This window comes from Erpetoichthys calabaricus, chromosome 6 (assembly GCF_900747795.2).
Source record: "Erpetoichthys calabaricus chromosome 6, fErpCal1.3, whole genome shotgun sequence".
NCBI lineage: Eukaryota > Metazoa > Chordata > Cladistia > Polypteriformes > Polypteridae > Erpetoichthys > Erpetoichthys calabaricus.
This window is the reverse complement of record NC_041399.2, coordinates 100,726,351-100,747,904: the sequence shown is the minus strand read 5'-3', so window position 1 is coordinate 100,747,904 and position 21,554 is coordinate 100,726,351.

Below are 21,554 nucleotides of genomic sequence, written 5' to 3'. Positions count from 1 at the left end.
TATACATTGTCACACATGTGCAAATAGGAGGCAGTTGAGTGGACCGAAAGAAGGTAATGCCACGCCAGACCAGTGGGTGTCGGAGTGTGCTACACTTTCCTCTGTATCCTCTGCAGACCAGATACAGAAAAACCTGCCTGATTTCTCTCCAAAGACGTCAGTTCCGGTCCCGATGCCCCGAAAGATGTCACTTCCGGTCCCGGCATCCAAGATGACATAATTTCTGGGACCTGATGTATAAAGACGCCCTATTGACTTAAGGAGTCAGTTCAACTCGAGGACTCAACCTGCACACTTCAGTGCTTATTTAAACCATTGCAGACAGGTTTAATATATGGGTGGCTGCCCCAAACCTTTCTGTGTGTCCGAGGCTGATTTTTGTCACAACATAAAATGACATCATCAGCAATTATATCATGGCAGGAGTGAGAATAGCCACAAGACACAAGGTGGCTATCCTGTATCCACAAAGTCTTTCCCAAGCTGAAATTTTGTGGCAGACTGGAGTTAGAAGATGTGCTGTCAAAGATCTTCTGAAGAAGCAGAAGTAAACAGTGTAAAAAGGCGCTATATGTGCACCCGACCCGACAAAGATTCACACCGGAGACACACGTATAAAATAAATAAACTTTTTATTTTCTTCACCTGTGGGGCACGTCTTCCCCATAATCCCCACAGGCACAACACAGTCCTAAAACAACACAAGCACTAATCACTTCTTCTCCTGCACCACCACTCCTCCCAGGCAACCTCGTCCTCCTCCACCCAACTCTGGCCACTGAATGGTGGTTGCTGGTGGTTGCTTGATCACCTGTTTCCGGTTGCACTTCTGGGTGGGGCTGAAGATTCATCCAGCCAGGGTCAGGGCCACATGCAGCGCCCCCTGGCGGCCACCCCAGATCCCAACAGGGCTGTGGAGAACTCCATGTCCCATGAAGCCTTGTGGGAAGTTGGGGCACCACCGTCAGCCAGGGAGGCTGCCACCAAGGGTCCTGGGGAGGTATTCAGCAGCCCATGGTTGCTCCTCTGGAACATACGTCGAAGGGGCGTTCCGGTCGGGCATGGGACCCAGCCGTCCGCCACAACAGGCAAAGCTGTGAAACAGAAACTCCATGGTCATGTGAGGATGCGGTTTCGCTCCATGTTCCCATTCAGCTTCTAGGAGCCCTTGAACCCGACACCGTCAGTAATGTCACCGATGAGTTAGGCAGTGAGGCACAACAATGAAGCAAGGGAATGGAGCAAAAGTGCCAAGTGCTTTTATTAAAAACAGCAACAACAAAACAAGTGTTCAGATAAATAGTGCAGAGATTCATATCTTTATACCGCCCAGATCCGGCACGATTATAATACGCGCTGCCCTCTTTGAGAGGCAGCAAAAAGAAAATAAATAATCCAGGGAGTGAGTGACCGACACTACTTTTCTACTACACCACTACAATTATGGAGACACACCAGTGAAAGCAGGGTCAAGTCAAATGATTATTGAAAGACAATACACATTATCACGGTGACAACAACAAAAAAAAACCTTATATACATATCGCGCTGCAGCGCTTCCCCACCCCACACAAATCACGACACAAACACTTGAAAACATACATTACTAATAAAGATTTGAGCAAATGGAAACACAAAAAAAAAACAATGGATTTATAGTTTTTTAAGTCTTAACTGTACGGTAGCATTGAGCTCAGTCTGTAATGGGGAATGAGGCGCCAACCATATCTCTTATTCCGGGAAATGTTCTGATTAACTGTTCCTTGTGCCGGCCCGTCAAGTCCTCTCCCATATGTCTTCCTCCCGAAAGTAAAAATAATTTGACTGGCAATGAACCCGGGTTCACCTGACGATTAATCCTTTCCCTCATGCCTGTTCCTGTTATGGCCTCCTCCTCTCTCCTAGTTCCTCTTTTCTTTTTTCCCGCCACCTATTTACATACGGATAGCTTCTCCCCGTACAGTCTGTTGGCCATCCAAGCCAGGTGCTCCCCTCCCTCTGTATAAAGGGCCGGCCCTAAACATAAAGGCATACCACTAAAACAGGTATGGGAAAAGGTACAAACTTACAGGTACATACACATATTCCAGTCGACCGTTACATCTTTAAATAAATAATCCATAAAAACAAGTGAAAAGGGTGGAGGTTAAAATCCATTAGAAAAAAACACCCTTTAACTCTTTGAGGGCTGAATATTTTTTTCCAACAAATGATGCTTTCACACAGAAATCAACATAAAACGTCTGTTGCTGCATGCTGTAGCTGCCAGTTTGCCAAGAATGAGCGGCAGGTCATCACATGGCTGGGACAGCAGCGGCGGCGGTCACGGTTGCAGTACATTACAATCTGGATTCTACCTCTTGTCATTGTTAAGTGTCAGTCCTCCCTGGCGAACATTGTCAGTACCATGACTAGCTGGGGACCAATCAGCTGAAGCTGGAACCTCACATTCATTTTTGATCACTTGTATCAAAATCTGAATCCGACAAGTCATAGTCCAGTTCAGAGATAATAGGCAAGACATCGTCCACGGAGTATTTTGCTTTTCGCATTCGCTTTGATCTCTCACCAGATGTCAGTGCCATTTTTACCGTTTTGTGCGCCTTGTTACTCACGTGAGCGCAGGGAATCTCAGTCAAACCAATGAATCTAACTTTCCTTCTAGCAACGAGAGTCCAACATAACGGTTGGTTTTGTCACAGTTTACAGTTGATTACCATCGTCAACTCCTCCTTTTGACAAAAGTCGACATCAGCCCTGAAAGAGTTAAAAAAACAACGAAGTTAAAACAATGGCTGGAAACAGTCTCTTTAAAAACACAAAGCACGGTGCCTTCTTTTACTGGCGACTCACCTGCTACTCCCATCCAGCTTATGCACCAGGGGAGTCACTCTACATGCAGCTGATCTTCTTTGCTCAACTCGACTGGTCTGGTGGCCTCCCGATCCCTGGCTTCGTTTAGCCCCTACCAGACCAAGACTTGGCTTTCCCCCAGCGGCCAGGATGCTCACACTGGGGATTCTATTTCAAATCTTTGACTCCCGCTGCCTTCGCTGCGGTGAGCCAACCTTCTCCTGGTCACTCCTGCTCCCAACAAGCGCTCAGCAGGAGCGACCACTACCATCGGCCCTTGGGTGCTGGCCAAACACCCCACTCGGGTTCGCCTTTCCTAGCTACTTGTTGTCAGCGCGAGCCTGCACTTGTTCTCCTTCTCTCCTGCACAAGCTTTCTCCCTCCTGTTCATTTTTTTTCTTCCTTTTTCTTTTCATCCAATCCTGCTAGCCGCCTCACATTTCTATTTATTACGGGGACGTGGATCAGTTGTGGCAATCAGCAGATCCCGGGAACAATTACGGATGTGGACGACTCCTCACCAGTGCACTTAACCGCCCGCATCACGGACTCCCCGGGAACCACTCGTCCACACACACACCATGCCCCCTTGCTAAGCTGCGAGTGCGGCGATTATTTATTTTAAAAAGTGGCCTTTTGACATGAGCTGTGGACGTGCAACACCACAGGTCAGCCACAGAAACTGATTGCATCAAAATGACATCTCTCTGAAATCGTAAGAAGTCCATAACTGCTAACAGTTCTGAATTCAAAGAAACCACTGGAACCAAGTACACCTCGTTAGTCCAGGAAAGGCTTGTCTTGAGTGTCTTCATTGAGGATTTCCTGCCAAAAAGCCACTTCACTAAAGTGAAAACAAAGCCAAGAAACTCAGTTATGTACAAAAACACAAGGACTGGGGAATAGAACAATGGCAGGAAACGCTTTGGACTCACAAGTCAAAGCTTGAAACGTTTGGCTCAAACAGGAAGCACTTTGTCCATAGAAGCACTAGAGAGTGCCACCAGTGAAGAGAGGTGGTGGTTTCCTATAGATTTGGGGCTGCATTTCAGAAAATGGATTTGGAGATCTGGTCAGAGGTTATGGCATCCTGCTGAATGCTGAGAGGTACAAGAAGGTTCTCGTGCATTTGACTGAATCTGATCAGTCTCCACTTCATGCAGCAGAAAAATGTCCCCAATACATGGCCAAGGTCAAACACAATTATCTTCAGCAAAAAAGAAAAACAGCGTTCTGCAGAAGGTGATATAACCTGTACAGAGCCCTGATCTCATCATTCTCAAGACTGTTTGGGATTGCCTGGAGAGAAAAAAGGAAGGGAGATTTTTTTTTTCTGTTTTTTTTCACCTGTATTATTATCATTCTTTAATTTAATATTATTTATTGTATCAGTATGCTGCTGCTGAAGAATGTGAATTTCCCATTGGGATTAATAAAGTATCTATCTATCTATCTATCTATCTATCTATCTAGAGTCTGCATGATCCTTGGGGCAAACTACCAGCCAGTTTTATTACAAAACTGCAAAACAGTGTATCTAAATGAATTGAAGCAAAGGGTAGTGTTTTGTCTTGGTAGAGTAATATGTTGCTCTACTTTCCCCTATTGTATTATTAATAAGTAGCCTTTGTCAAAATGCCTAATCTCACAGATTTACCACTGTTATAAGGTATTATAGTATATAACTTATCCCCACCTTCCCTTCTATATCTATAGGCAATTAGGTGTAGTAAATAGACAAGCAGGAATTAAGTTACACATAAAACAATGTATTATTGATAATAATCATAAATAATAACAATATGCAAAGTACATTTGAATATTGGCAACCATACAACCTGATTAAATGGTGATGTGCAGTTCAGGCGGCACACAGACCTGTTAGTTATTTAAAATGTCTCTAGTTAAGGCATCATTGTTGCTCAGCTTTCTTCAGAACAGGCCGTATGCCTGTTCCAAAATGGCTACCGAGCTGTGGTCTCCATTGTGTTGTCCTTTCAGTTCATCAGTTTGGTCTTCATCAGATGTTAGTAAGAGAGATATGCTTCTTCATGATCAGAGGTTAGTAAGAGAGAGAGAGAATGTGGTTGAGCAAGCAGATTTATAGATTCTCTGTCCAACCCCTAGAGCCAATAGGACATCATGGAACTTAAAAGCTTCTGATCCAAGCCAATTCCAAACAGCTATACTTCAAACCAATGGGGGAAATACAACATCTTAAAACCTGACACCCCCCAAGACCATATGTTAAAGTAACCTGGCTTCCTTGCGGGGGTTGAAAGACTTTAGCAGAGAAACACTCGCCAAACTGGTTTAAAGCACACACACACACACACACACACACAAAGAGATCCATTCCTAAAAGGGGGGGGGGGGGTAAACACTAAATTACATTGCTTTGCTTAAATTACAAATAAATACATACAAACTATTTATCAAGTTATATGCAAAATCTTACATCACAACAGGTAGTAACACCAAAAACTGGCCTAATTTAATTGTTGACCATTTACTGCACTCTGTAGTAAATGTTTTGATATTTAGAAACTTTTCAGATTATTATTATCACACTCCATTTTTGTATGTATTTTTCACTTATCTGACTAGTCCAGTGTCCTGGGTTTGAATCTCAGTCTAGCTACTGTCTTTTTAGAATTTGCACATTCATCTTGTTTCTGCATTATTTTTTTCTTTGGGAACTCTGATTGTCGTTCCACATAAAGTAATCATTTAGGTTAGGATAAATGTCAACTCAGTGTTGGCCCAGAAAGAGTAGCTATGAGCGTGCATCAGTGAGTCCAGTGCTGGTTCCTCTGTTGTGCACAGTGCTACCGGGATTCCTCAACCCAACAACATTAGAAAAAGGATGGATTTATTTGTTCCAATTTTGTTTACTTATGTTGCTAAAATGTAATATGTAAACTATAATTTATTAACTTTTTAATGATACAATTGTTTGAAGTGATACACAGAAAAATTCACACTGAACATTAGAATGAGTTTTTCTAATGGGTGACAAGCATTTTGCTAACTATACACATTAAAGAGATTAATTTAACAAGATTAAGTGTTAGTCAGTGTTGCAAACCAAAGAGGGTGACATAAATACCAATTGACTGAATGTATCACATTTTCCTAGGACTGTGGTTAAAAAAGTTGTAATTTTAATGATTTACATTATTAAGATATTAATTACTTTATATGTGTAACAGATACATGATTAAACATATTTTCACATATGTATTGCACATCCTTGTGATACCTGAAAAATAGAACATAAATAAATAAATATAAGTGAACTCTGTAAAACCCATTGCTAGTCAACATGTCTAATTTTGCTCATTAACCATTCATTTATTAGGCTTCTATTTACTTTAACAAAAAGAGTCACCATATGCAGCACTGAAATATTATGGGCCAATTTATTTCTTTTTTTACTTTGGTGCTGGTGATAGAATAAGTTTGAGGTGTGTTTTAGAAAAATAAGAAAAGTACATATAATGTACTTGTAAAATTATAATTTAAAGTTTTAATTTTCTCTAGTAAAATTCCAAAGAAAACCTATTTAGGCTTATTCCAGGATTGTTGGGCATGAGCTTTGGAGAAAGATTAAGGAAGTGTTACTTTTTCAGCCCAGACAAACCAAGATCAAGGATAGCATTACTGAAGTGTTTAAAACTATGATGGGCGATTAAATATGGTGGATGCCAAATTTTGCTTTAAAATAAATTGAAAATAGCTTGGTTAAGTGTGAATTTTGATTCACAAATAAAAGAAGTTCATTCTACACAGAGAGAACTGTAAATACATGAAACAATGGATGAAGTACAGACCTACTGGGAGCAGAAAGAACCTGTTGGACATATTTGGACTTTATGTCAAATATTGTAGATGGGTTTTAATGAGGTTGCAGGGATTGCAGGAGCAAATAGTTGGATTTGAAACCTGCTTTCTATGGCTCAGATTTAAACTAGCCCCTGGTGTGTAGCAAGCTAGGTTTTAAATGGTCCTTCAAGGATTATGGCCATCAATTTATTGGAGTAGAAGAGGACAAAATTGATAGGATAAGGTATGGAAGATGTTTAGAAAAGTTCTTGAGATTTACAGTGGCATTATTAGTTAGGGAATCAGTATAGGTAGGTCTTTCAGAGCCTGTCAGGTTTATTTTGTTGTCCTTGTTTATATGTATGATTTACCTTTAATTTACCTTCCCTAGTATTTTGTGGGGCGGCACGGTGGCGCAGTGGGTAGCGCTGCTGCCTTGCAGTTGGGAGATCTGGGGACCTGGGTTCGCTTCCTGGGTCCTCCCTGCGTGGAGTTTGCATGTTCTCCCCGTGTCTGCGTGGGTTTCCTCCGGGTGCTCCAGTTTCCTCCCACAGTCCAAAGACATGCAGGTTAGGTGGATTGGTGATTCTAAATTGGCCCTAGTGTGTGCTTGGTGTGTGTTTGTGTGTGTCCTGCGGTGGGTTGGCACCCTGCCTGGGATTGGTTCCTGCCCTGTGTTGGCTGGGATTGGCTCCAGCAGACCCCCGTGACCCTGTAGTTTGGAATATAGCGGGTTGGAAAATGGATGGATGGATAGTATTTTGTGTTCCTAATACAAACCACCTTTTTTGTACAATTCAGGGGTTTAGGGACAGCACAGGGACTTGACACTGTATAACCATGAGCAAATCACTTCACCTGCCTGCGCTCCATTTGAAAAACAAAATGAAATTTAATCAGTTCTCACTCTCAAATGTTGCAAGTCGCCTTGGATAAAGGTGACAGCCATAGTATGTAATAATAATAATAATAATAATAATAATAATAATAATATAGAGTGCCCCTTTCTGACCTTCCTACCTTATAATGTATTAAAAATAGAACACTGGGAACCTTCAAATCTCAACTTAACACTATTGTTATATTTTAAGTGCATAATGTTTATCTGTGTTCTTCTTCACTCATTTATATATATATATATATATATATATATATATATATATATATATATATATATATATATATATATATATATATATATTTACTTTGTGACTGTTTAACAAACTCACCTCTGCCTCTCAAATAAATATTGTAACTAAATTAAAAGCTAGGCCTTCCTTCCATTCATCTAACTTTATTAGACATTGTCTTTAGCACCCTGATATACAACAGTGGAAAGTGCAAACAAAATGTGATACCACACAATATCATACAATTTATTTTTGTATAGCCCAAAATCACACAAGTAGTGTTGTAATGGGCTTTAACAGGCCCTGAATTTTGACAGCCACCCAGCCTTCACTCTCTAAGAAGACAAAGAAAAACTCTGAAAAAAAACCTTGAAGGGAAAAATGGAAGAAACCTTGGGAAAGGCAGGTAGTTTGGGCATGCAGTGGTTGTCAAAAAAAGGGGGTAAATACAATACAATACACAGAACAGAACACAAGTAATCCTCAATACAATATAATAATGAAATAGAAATATTACAAGTACAGAACAGAGTTCAACAGTAGATAATATTACATAATATGATTTGGATTTGTTCAGAGTCCTGGAGACCTCGGCCATCAAGCTGCCTCCCCCTATTGGCCATTCCACAGTTGAGTCAAGCAATACAATAAAAGGACTACCTGACAATTCCTGCAATCCTCCTTCAGCGATGACTTTACCTTAGGCAGGCAGAACTACTTGGCAGGTGGGCAGTGGCACCAAGTGCCACATTTGGGTACCGAGAAGAGAAAGGGTGCACATAAAACTGCACACGTTCAGTTTAATGTAAGCTAAATTTGCAAAACATTTATGAAGTTGTCAACAGTCAGTAATGTTTCATACACAATATCTTGGGGCAGAATTCACCGTGTTCCTACCACTTTCTATTATAATGCTATGTGGCTATTTTGGCTTAACATATTTGTGTATCTCTCAGGAAGCCTTGGATGTAGAATTACTCCCAATTATTTAATAGTATTCAAAATAACACCTGATTTGATAACATTATTTAATAAAATGTTTAATACACTATCATATAATAGGTTGCTGTCCCCAAAATTCATTTTGCTCAAATGGAAGAATTGTAATCCACCCCATAACTCAATTGGAAACTGATGTCTTGTATTATCTAAATCTGGAAATATAAAATTATTTTTCTGAGGAATGGTTCCAGTTTTTTTTTAATTTGGCAACCATAATTCTTTTCTAAGAAAAGCTGTTAAATCTTTTTTGTTCTCTTAGTATGTATGAGGAAACACATCATACTGGTCTCCTTTGTCATACAGTTGTCATATAGGTTTCTGAACTGTGTTCCATGTTCAGATTGACTGTATTATTAATGTAATATTTGTAATATTGTATTGCCAGAAACATCCATTTGTGGCTTACAAGCTAGATTTGGCCCATATGCAAATTTTCTTTGGTAGTTAGTCATTCTCCTTTAAAGCATTATGTCAGTTCTATTAAAATTATGTAGGAACTGCAAACATCAGTAGGTGCAGAGAGTTTGAAAGGAATTGCAAGACACATGATGTGTGTAAAGAAATTAAGTAATTCATTCCAGATTACTGATTTGCCATTTTGATTATACAGCACCTGAAATTCAGTGGGGCATTGAAGTTATCATGACTGTTACTCTAAATTTCTACTTGGTCTAACTTAATAAAGTTAAAATCACACTGTCTTTTAAAGCCAGAGAGGTTTTTGTTATTGTATCATTTATCCCAGTCTGAATTTGTTCATAAATACAAATATATGACTTATGTTTGCTTTGAAAACAACAACAACATTTATTTATATAGCACACTTTCATACAAATAATGTAGCTCAAAGTGCTTTACATGATGAAGAAAGAGAAAAAAAGACATAATAATTAAAAGAAGAGAACACTAATTAACATAGAATAAAAGTAAGGTCTGATGGCCAGGGAGGACAGAAAAAACAAAAGAAAAAATAAAATCTGCAGGGGTTCCAGGCCATGAGACTGCCCAGCCCCCTCTAGACATTCTACCTAACATAAATGACATCAATCAGTCCTCATTGTATTCAGGGTTCTCATGGAAGGACTTGATGATGACGGTCACGTGGACTTCTGGTCTTTAATCCATCAATGTAGGGACATCACAATGATGTGAATTTGTGATTAATCAACTGTGAGATGCAATTGCTTTAACTTGCGATAAGGTATTTCAATGATTGAGTTAAAAATTATAGCAAAATTGCTTTTTAATGCGGCATCATACATACCCCTGACAAAGGAATGGAGGCCCTGCATTCATATAATGAACATGGCTACACTTGCCCATTCAGCTATCTAAACATTTCCTAACTGGCTTATCTGCACCTGTAGCTATTTTTCAAAAATGACAAAGTGAGCAGCTTCGTATGGTCAATAAAAATATGACATTAATTTTATTGTTTCAAAACATGAACTTTAAACAAACATTCATGTACAGTAGCTCAGCTGATAACACTTTGAAGCATGAGGCGCACCACTCCAACAAAACTACCTTAAAATGTGTTAGTGGAAGCACATAGAGTGTAATGGCATAGTTCAGCAGAAATGTTTAAACAATGTTCTCCCATTTGCAAACACTGAACTTTTGAAGCCAAAGTAACATTCATTAACACTCCAACTAAAATGTCTTCATCTAGGAGTAATTGCTGTAGATATGGAAGCACAATTATTCACATACTAATTGCAATTACAAATGTGTCTGCTCTGGTATACTAATGATGAAAAGTGGTGATTAGTATATTCCATTCCATTCATTTCACTGATCTCAATTGAGAGATTGAGAGATACAGAGATTGAGCCTTCCCAGTTACAAACTGCTATAAAACAGCACATGAGTGTTGTAGCCAATCACAGAGAAACGCCCTACATAAGAGCACTAGTGAATCAAAGGCATTCACATCATATTACTAATTACAGACGACTGCACTGAATGTATTTTTAAGAGTCTGATTCCTAACAGCATCTTTTAAAATATATCAATTTCTTTTTCTCCTGTTTGCAGCTGCCACCAGAAAAATTTAGAAGTGTAAGTACTGAAAATAGATCATCTAAGACTTTTTTAGTCTTCTAGAACCAAATTACAGAGAAACTTCTGTAATACAGAAATATATTGTTTTTGATAGTGACGATGTTAAGCAAAAAAGCATACTGTGCAAACTTTCGGAGCATTTCACTCAAACAGTTAAAAGTATTTATTCAACCGTCTACAGTTCAATAAAACATTGCATGAAAGCCAAGCAGCCCTCTGGCAATTATTTTTCTGAGGTTGTGTTGCCTGTCCTTTATTCCATACGGTGGACAGAAATTGAAATTAACATGAAGCAAGTATGATTTGTTGTTTAGTAAAACCGTGGAAGCATGCCTGAACATAACAGTTCATTATTTTGATTATGCTGAAAAGTGGATGCTTGCAAACAGCATACTATCAATGATTGGACCAGACTCTAATGCTTTGTTCATAAAGGCTGTACTTATTAGTTAGTTGAGTATACATTCATGCTAAGGGTAAACACTGTGCATGGCATGGTGATAGTGCTGTTGTAATATTGCCAGATCTTACATTCTGTAGGTAAAAGTTAATTGCCTAATATTGTGCAAGTACCATGTATGCATATAGTGAACTTGAAAAGTATTTGTAGAATGTTTTTTTTTACATTAATGATACTATTATGTGTATTCTAGCACATTATGTAAATGATACAATGTCAACAGTATAAAATGATGTGTTACCATTTAAATACTTAAGTTTGCTATATATTGTGTTCCATTTAATGTTTTTACACACAGGAACTGTACCATAGAACTATGAGTTTGTGTTTATACTAACTTGTTAATCTTATAATACTGTCTCATCTAATCTCATTTTCCACCACTTAATTGAGATTGGTACACAGGGGCAACAGTCTTAGTAGTGAGGCCCATACTTCCCATTTTCTAGCCACACTTACCAACTCATACTGTGGAATGCCAGGGCTTTCTTAGGCCACATGGGAGTTCTAATCCTCCCAGCGAGCCCTGGGTGTTCCTTGGGGTCTCCTCCCAGCTGGTTAAGCCCGTAAACTTCTACAGGTAGGTGTCCAGGAAGCATCCTTATCAGATGCCCAGGCCACCTCAGTTGGCTCATCTCATGTGCAGGATCAGTGGCTCCACTAGGAGCCTCTCCTGGATGTCTGCGCTTCTCACCCTGTCTCCACCCTGCGGAGAAAGCTCATTTTGACTGCTTGTACACACAATCTCATGGTTTCAGCTATTACTCAAAACTCATGACCATAGGTGAAGGTTGGGATGTAGACTGACTGGTAAATCGAGAGATTTGCTTTCTGACTTTCATTCTTCACCACTATGAATCATTATAGATGTTGCATGACTGTACTCGCTGCTCAATCCGTCTGTCGATCTCACCATCTCTTTTCCCCTTATTCATCAAGAAGACCCCAAGGTTCTTAAATTCCTTCACTTGAGGCAGTAACTCAACTACCACTTTGAAAGGACAGTCCACGTTTTTTTCCTACTGAGGGCCATATCCTCAGATTTAGAGGTGCTGATCATCATTTCTGTTGCTTCCAATTTAGTTACAAGCCATTCCAATGCATGCCAGAGTTCACAGCCTGAAGAAGCAAACAGAAGCACATATGCAAAAAGCAGTGACACAATTCTAAGGCCACTGAACTAGACACACCTTCTTTCCTGGCTGCAACTTCATACCCTTTATGTGAAAATCACAAACAGGATAGGAGACAAAGCAGCGCAGCACACTCACTGAGGACGGTGAAGATTTTTTTCCGAGTATAGCGACACAGCGCTTACTGTGATTATACACGAACCAAATATTATTAAAGGCCCTGGAACCCTGTACTTTTGCATCTTCCTCACAGAATCCCATGAGAAACACAGTCATATGCCTTCTAAGTCCACAACACACATGTAGACTGATTGGGTGTACTCCCATGTTCCCTCTAGGATACTTATGAGCAGTACCAGACAAGGCCCAAGACACTGTTCAAGGTTTAAATCTGTAATCTTGGACAGAAAGCTGAAGCATTGTGCTGAGTTTTATAGCAGAGCCTTTGTGATGTGCTCTTAGGATGGCATTCTTGAGTAATGAAGCAGTGCCAAATACTGAGGCTCACTTGACCATTTCAAGCACTTAAAGTTAAGTAATAAAAACATAAATATCTTTCTCAAACCAGTATAATTAATCAAAAACATACATAAAAATGAAGCTTAAGGAATATTCACAACAAATAACAAATGTTACAAACACGACAGGGTGATTTCCTGAAGTTCCTGATTTTTTTTCTAAAAAGGGTTGTTATAAAATAGCTTAATGGAGTTTGTGTAAATTAAAATATCCTGAAAAATAATTAATACATTTGAAGTGGCATTGCTAAAACAGTATTTTCATTTATGTTTTAGCACTGATTTTAAGCAATATTTCTTTTTTGATTACTGAATACAAAGCGCAAGGGTATAAATTTAGTACATGCACATGGTAAGACAAATCAGGTAGTCCATGATGATCATTTCTTTCTTTATAAGCACAATTCTGAAAACCTCCCTTTCCATGTCTTGCACAGAGTTAACATGTGTGTGATGTTTATGAGAGGGTAATTAGATACAGGTGTAGCTGCATCTTTTCCTGGTTCCCAAAATCAAGCAGCTACTGAGTTGGCAAGGCAGGATCCAGCATGAATCAAACATCTTCTTCTTCTTCTTTCGGCTGCTCCCGTTAGGGGTTGCCACAGCAGATCATCTTCTTCCATATCTTTCTGGCCTCTTGCATCTTGCTCTGTTGCATCACCTGCATGTCTTCTCTCACCACATCCATAAACCTTCGCTTAGGCCTTCCATTTTCCTCTTCCCTGGCAGCTCTATCCTTAGTATCCTTCTCCCAATATACCCAGCATCTCTCCTCTGCACATGTCCAAACCAATGCAATCTCGCCTCTCTGACTTTGTCTCTCAACTGTCCAACTTGAGTTGACCCTCTAATGTACTCATTTCTAATCCTATCCATCCTTGTCACACCCAGTGCAAATCTTAGCATCTTTATCTCTGCCACCTCCAGCTCTGTCTCCTGCTTTCTGGTCAGTGTCACCGTCTCCAACCTATATAACATAGCTGGTCTCACTACCGTCCTGTAGACCTTCCCTTTCACTCTTGCTGATACCCGTCTGTCACAAATTACTCCTGACACTCTTCTCCACCCATTCCACCCTGCCTGCACTCTGCATGAGTCAAACATGTAACAAAAAAAATTCTCAGTCATAGAAGTTAATTTTAAAAAGGTTTAGTGAAAATGTAAAAAGGAACAAATCACAAAAAACTCAGAAAATAAGTTATTACACACAGAAAAAAGGCAAAAAGGAAAAAAGGTTTCTTCTCTGTTTCACTACAATCTTAGTTTCCTCCTGTTAAACTTATGTTACTTTCGATACTTAAAGGTTGTTACTTTTCTATGGCAAACTTACATAGGCTTCACCTTAGTTTCACGTTACCATTCTGTTCGAAAGTCATTATGTTCAATACAATCTATGCTGTTTGAAACTGTCTGCCCTCCATGTGTTACCAACTGCAAGGCAGATCTTAAACTAAACTAGTGTGTAATCAGAATCATAAGAAAAAAATGGAATTTGTCATTTACAACTTATCTTATAGGGGTTATAATACAACCTCCCATTGACTATGCACTAATATATATGCAAACTTTTTAACTTACTGTAACTAAGAAAATACTTCCTCAGCTTAACCTAATCCAAATAATGGCTTTTACATAAGGGTGTGCAGGACTGAATGAGTGAGTTTGTCTGTTAAAGTGTGTAAAATGGATGGCGGGAATGGGAGTCGGGTCTTTGTTACATCAGGGTCTAGCCCAGAGAGTATTTGCTCTGATAGATTTTGGTCCCTGGTCAAATCTATTTGACAACCCCAGCTATGTTGGGTTTTATTTTGACTGAACTGTGGTTTGCTTAATGCTTCTGATTGATGTTGAACACAACCACATAGACACAAGTCCCAGTTTGAATAAAAGATTTATTGTGCACAAATATCTCAACCAGGTTTTTTTATATAGCTGTACAAACCACCACACAACTCTTCATCCTTCTCCCTGCCATTCAGTGTCTCTCTCTCTTCTCCTCCTCCCTTCCAAGGCGAGGTTTTTCTGTCTTCCATTCCCAACTTCAACTCAAGAACTGGGAGTACTTCAGGTATTAGGACATAGTCTACCGGAAGCACTTCCGTGTCAGGCGGAGGTCCCATAAAATATGGATTGTACATCCTCACGGCACTCCCTGGCAGTACCCTCAGAACTCAACAGGGCTACACTTCAGGACTCCAATATCTAAGCTTAGGAATGCTTCTGTCTAATATGACAGGGAAGAAAGTGCTCAGAATTTGTTGTCTCCCTCATTCCTTCCATTGTATTTCTTCCCAGCCAGGTAAGGGTACCTGTTCCATCCTGGCTGGGACATGAACTGATTTGTGCCAACTATATATAAAATAGTATCTAGCTTACAGGGTTTTTAAGTTGCTAAACAGTACTCTTACTCAATTCATGATTTGATGAATTATTGATTATTATTAATATTGATTGATGAGCATCTATCTTTTTCTGACCACATTTCTACTGTTTCTCATTCATGCAGGTTTGAGCTGTACAACGTCTGCAAGATTAGACCTTATCTGACACAGCATGCAGCACAACTTCTGGTCCAGGCTTTGGTCTTGTTGCTTCAGGACTACTGCAACTTGCTTCTGGCAGGAGTACCCGCATGTGCTATCGAGTCGCAGATGATCTAGAATGTAGCAGCCCATCTTGTATTTAACCAGCCAAAACAGGCACATGTCACTCCTCTCTTCAGGTTGCTACATTGTACAGAATTCATTAAGTTCAAATCCCTGATGCTTACCTACAGAGTAATCAATGGGTCAGTACCTGAGTATATGGAGACAATGGTGAAGTGCTAATCACCTGCTCGCCCACTCAGGTCTGCCAGGGGACAGTGTCTAGTGATGCCACCTCTGTGTAGCATCAAGTTTCAATCCAGACTCTTTTCTAGTTAGTTCCTAGATGGTGAAATGGGCTGTCCACATCCATCCAAATGGTCCCTCAATGTACAGTATTTAAGAAGCTATTGAAGACTCATCAGCTCTGTGAATATCTGTCAAATTGAAAAGAAAAAAAAACTTTGCTGTGTGATATTTTATATTGTCAGTTAATTTGTTTAAGTTTAATTGCGGTATTGATTGTAAATCTATGATTGTAAATTATTAGTTATTACATATATTCACTTGTGGCAATCAACTTGTATTACCTGTCCTACTACACTTGCTGAACAAACAGGCTCTAGCCTAATAGCACTCGATTACGTTTACCTGTTTTGTAAGTCACTTTAGATAAAAACGTCTGCCAAGAAAATAAATGTATATGTAAATGTATCGTGCACCTGAAACCCTTTCAAAAATGTAATGGCTTTTTGTTGGTCTTTTCTGCTAATGCTTTGGCACATCACATAGTAGTGTCTCTTAGAAATCTAGTGTTTGTGATCTATTGCATTTAACTTAACAATAATGATTACTTTGTATCTTTAAAGGATTTTCCTTATTTCTTCTTGCTCTTTGACTGGGTGATACTACAGTATATTTTCACTTTCACCAGTTTCCTGTCTTCTGTATCTGGAACAGCATGAAATCATGTCACTATTGTCTTTTAATGGTTGTTAAGTTGTGCGGTTCCTTGAAACTGAAAAAGCTGAATATTATGGATGCTACAGTACAATAAAGGCTAAAAAACACTACTACTGAAAAAAAATAAATCTCTTGCTCAGGGTTACAGCTATGATAAAACAGTTTGTGAGCTATTTCAACTTTTAGATTAAGTTAATGATCACAATACATTACAAGTCACAATGTGGAGCTACAAAATGGTTTCACATTCCTTCATTTATCTTAAAGTCATCAGTAATTTCACTTTTATGTGTGCTAGATTAGCTTCATTTTTTTCCTTTATTATTATGAAGTCTTGTATTGATTTGATTATATATTTTCAAAAACAATGTTCAGCGAAAACTAAATTGTGAGGACTTCCAGCCATTCATGCCATTTTTATTCTGCTTATGCTAGGCTTCAGGTTAGTTTTCCACCCACACGTCTGTATTTATTTTTGACACTTGTACTTACAGTATATGGTATATGTGCTCCTTTTGTAATATGCCTAATGCTTTTTTTATAATGGTCTACTATACTTGATTAAACATTTAAGTCATAGTTTTATAGTAACCCTATAATTCACTAATAATTATATTACCATTTGTAATTTAATGTGGGTGAAATGGATTAGATTGGTCATTTCTTTTATTTTTTTGCATATACAGATCACACTATTTATTCCCTGCAGATCCCCTAGCTGTCACGAAGATGATATTTTCTATCTCTGGCATTTTTTAATTTTAGTACAAATATAGTTCAAACATAATTTATAATTAACTATTTTTAATTATTCACCGCATATTCTTTCATCAACTAAAATGCATTGTGTTCACTTTCTTCCTTTCCATTTAATTAATGCATTATCCATTTATTAAATCCCACAAAATAATTCCCTTTTCCTTTTAAAGAAATAAAGGCAATTCAGATTTTATAACACCTCATTTTTCTAAATCTAGCTTCCTGAGAAGATTTCTTTCAGAACCAGTTGCTGCAATATATAATATTTTCAGCAGATTATCAAAATGGTGCAAAGTGACTCACAGTGATCCATCACAAAAGTATGTAAAGCATATGGCTTTCTGTGCAAAGTGCAATTCTGTTTAGATGAAGTCTTTACCAGTAATGCAATGCTGGCCAATGGTCTTTAATCTTCATGGGAGGTAAACTAATCACATTCTTCTCTTTCCATTTACATAAGTCTATAATAGGAAGAGACAAATGAATCGAGTCTGAAGTTGAAATGACTCTTGTGTACTTGCATATGATGGATCATGACGTTTACTTGAATTGCAAGGCTGACTAAAGCATGTTCTGATCAGCACACCCACTAAGAAAATCATATTTGTTGCAATAGACATGCTTCTACAATTTGTACCTAACTAGTAAAAGAACAGGATACCCATAATATAATGTTTCTTGGAATATGTCAGTCATTTCTATTCCTGATTTGTTTTGGATTAAAATTACTACAATTCTTATTTGTAAAGAGATGAAAGAGAGCATTTTGAAAGATGCTAGTAACGTTGAACAATGGCCATACAGCCCAAGAAAATATCACTACACTCGATTAAACACTGTCCCTTCTCAGTCCTGGGTTAAAAAGTTAACTTTCATCGTGAAGACCTTGGCTTGAGCCAGTAGGATTTTGTACTGTATAAGGAGAAATTTGTGTGTAGAAAAAGTGAGATAAAGCTGGAAGGAGAAAGAGAATATTGTGGAGAGCACAGAGATAAGGATAAAATATTTGGGACTTGTTTGGTTTTTTTTTTGGTGTTTTCCCTGATGCCTTGACAACAGGTAGGAAGACAACTGGTAAAACAGCAAAGCAACACAACACAGAGAGTAGCGTAACATATAAAAAGCTACACATAAAGTATCTGCACTTCAGCTACTTCAGTCTCCATTTTGTTGAGTCTCTACAGTACAGTTCAGTACAGGTTCCAAGATTATAAGGAAAACATCAGTGGAACAATGAAAATTTTTTAGTAATGTTACTAGTTGGGGCGGCACGGTGGCGCAGTGGGTAGCGCTGCTGCCTCGCAGTTGGGAGATCTGGGGACCTGGGTTCGCTTCCCGGGTCCTCCCTGCGTGGAGTTTGCATGTTCTCCTTGTGTCTGCGTGGGTTTCCTCCGGGCACTCCGGTTTCCTCCCACAGTCCAAAGACATGCAGGTTAGGTGGATTGGCGATTCTAAATTGGCCCTAGTGTGTGCTTGGTGTGTGGGTGTGTTTGTGTGTGTCCTGCGGTGGGTTGGCACCCTGCCCAGGATTGTTTCCTGCCTTGTGCCCTGTGTTGGCTGGGATTGGCTCCAGCAGACCCCCGTGACCCTATGTTCGGATTCAACGGGTTGGAAAATGGATGGATGGATGGATGTTACTAGTTTCAAACCCAGACAAAGTTGGATCCTGTTTGTTTCTAAGTTCCACTGGAATAAGTCCCTGCTCGCTATGACCTGAAATGGATTAACAGGTTAGATTATAGATGGATGGATGTTGCCAGTTTATATAATGTATAAAATTTGTGCCACTTTAGGTAGAACTAGCTGTGGCACTGCTGAAGACAGATAATAGAATAATTTTAAAAGATTTGCTATTTCTCGCCCTACGTGTACTTTCAGCACCATTCCTCTGTATCTGTGTGTGTCTGAACTTCTCTTCACCCTTTCTTAAGCATGTTCTCATAAAGCCTACTCCTCAGACTCTTTCATTATTTTCGAGGCACCTTTCTCACCTCCGGTCCAGTTTTATACTTTTCATCTTTGAAGGTGACTCCCTCAGTGTGTGCCTTTACTCCTTGTGCATCTCACACTTGCACTTCCTTATTTATTGCATTACCAAAGTCAAACTGACCAATCAGATTTCTTGGGGGATTGGACACAAAGACCTTAGTGTTTTATTATATAGTAGATCAGATACAAACTAACTGTATGATACTTCACAATTGCTTTCCAAAAGTGTTTATTATTTGTGAAATATGAAATTTTACAATTTGCCTAGAGGTTAGTTTGTAGCATGTGTTACCAAACTATGGAATTTACTTTTTATTTTAGATTTTCACATATTCAAGTCTCACCCCAACTCTATAATTTGAATCATAATTTAAGACTGTATTGCCACAAATGATTCTGTTAATTTTGATTAAGTTTTACTATTTTTTAAACACAACAGTGAAATGAATTAAGCTAGTGTACCTGTGCATGTGTGGATGTTTAGAGTTATGGTGTTCATCACATTTGGTTGATGTTAAGATTCTGGCACCATTACAATGAGCTTATTCCATCCATCCATTTTAAAATCAATTATAGAGCAGTGGGAGACAGAATATCTGCTGATTGCACTGGATTCAAAGATTCAAAGCAGGAAGCAAAGCTGGATGGCTCCTCATCTTGGGTTATCCACACCTAGCCAAAGAAGTTATTCCATTCAACCTGAAATGCAAAATCATTGGGATTTGAAAAGAAAAGGTAAAAAAACAGAACAATTAGAGATGTTTTTTGCTGTCTTACAAGAAAAAAAGATTAAAAACTGAAAAACATTCAGTGCAGAAGGGCCAAAAGTTACCTTCTTCAGTGCAATGAGCACACAAAGAATCTTGCCAGTTGCAGAATTCTTGGATTTTTGATGAACTGAGTCAAATGCCTAGACAAACTGGAGATAAATTAATGAGATGGGCAGATGTATTGTGCGTCAGGATGGGGAAGATTTGGAAGGTTAGTGGCAGTGAAAACAGCAATGATCTCATGGTGAACAAAAGACGCAAAATCAAGATACAGTATATTAATCATTTCAAAGAACTTGCATGTGCCTGAGCCTCTAAGCAAAAACACTACAGAAAAAAAAACACAATTTGATTTCCTAGGTTTGACTTCTTAGGTTAGAATTCAGACCCTGTGTTTTGTGTTTGTTTATAATTTCTGGTATAGGTGGTTTTTGGTAAAATGTTGGTAAAGTGTGTCCAACTTCTATTAATGAAATATGTTGTATACGTCACATAAAATTAAAATAGCAAACTTGCATTTTAATCAAAAATATTAATGGACAATTTCAAGTATAACAAGAACAAGAAACCTGACAACAACTTGTACAATGATGTGAAGGATAAAACCAACTGAGAGAGAGATTAATTAAATATAATTACACTAAGCCCCTACAAACATTGAAACAGAGCCAGTGAAAGCTGCAGTGGACACTAGGCTGTGGCAGGGAGAAGAGAATGATGATCCTCAGTACAAGGTTTCTGCAACAGAGAGCAAATTAGGCTTAAAAGTAATGGGGTCATTAGGAAAAAGATTTAGAAAGGAGGCAGACAGTGACAGTTGACAAAGGATGGTATTAGAAGTTTCATTTAAGAGGTGAGATTTAGAAAAGAAAACCAGTTAAGTTTGAAAAAAACACAGAAGTGACTGAATTTTGTAAGTGTTCACAGCATCCCGCATTGTTGAAGCGATCATGGTGTACTGCAAGTTTGATGGAGGCCACAGAGATTGCAGGATAAGAAAATGGCCTTTACCTGACAGGAGGCAGCATATGATCAAAAACCAACAGAACTGGAACCAAGTTAAATTTTTAAATTAGGGATTAGAATGAGGCTAATTAAAAGCCATGTTACCCTTTTAACACAGGCAACAAGGTGACTGCCTAAATGCATTCAGCCATGTAAGTGCAGCTGAAGGGTTGTGAATACAGGGACACCAGGAGTCATAAGCAGGGTTCTAGCATGGTGTTTCTTTAACAAAAGTGAGATAACTTTCATTTTGGTACAGACTCCAGAAGGGGATTTAAAGCTTAATGATGGCTTTTATTTAGATTAATACTAGCTGATTACCCAGTGGCTTCGCTTACTGAGTGCAAGAGAAAAAAATAAAATGTAGTATTTATAAAATAAGTTTGTTAATTGCCAATTTTATTTTTCAACAAATAAAGAGCACTTACAATAACAGAAATCAATATAAACAACATTATTAACATCATTATCATATGAGAATATGAAGTAATATATAAG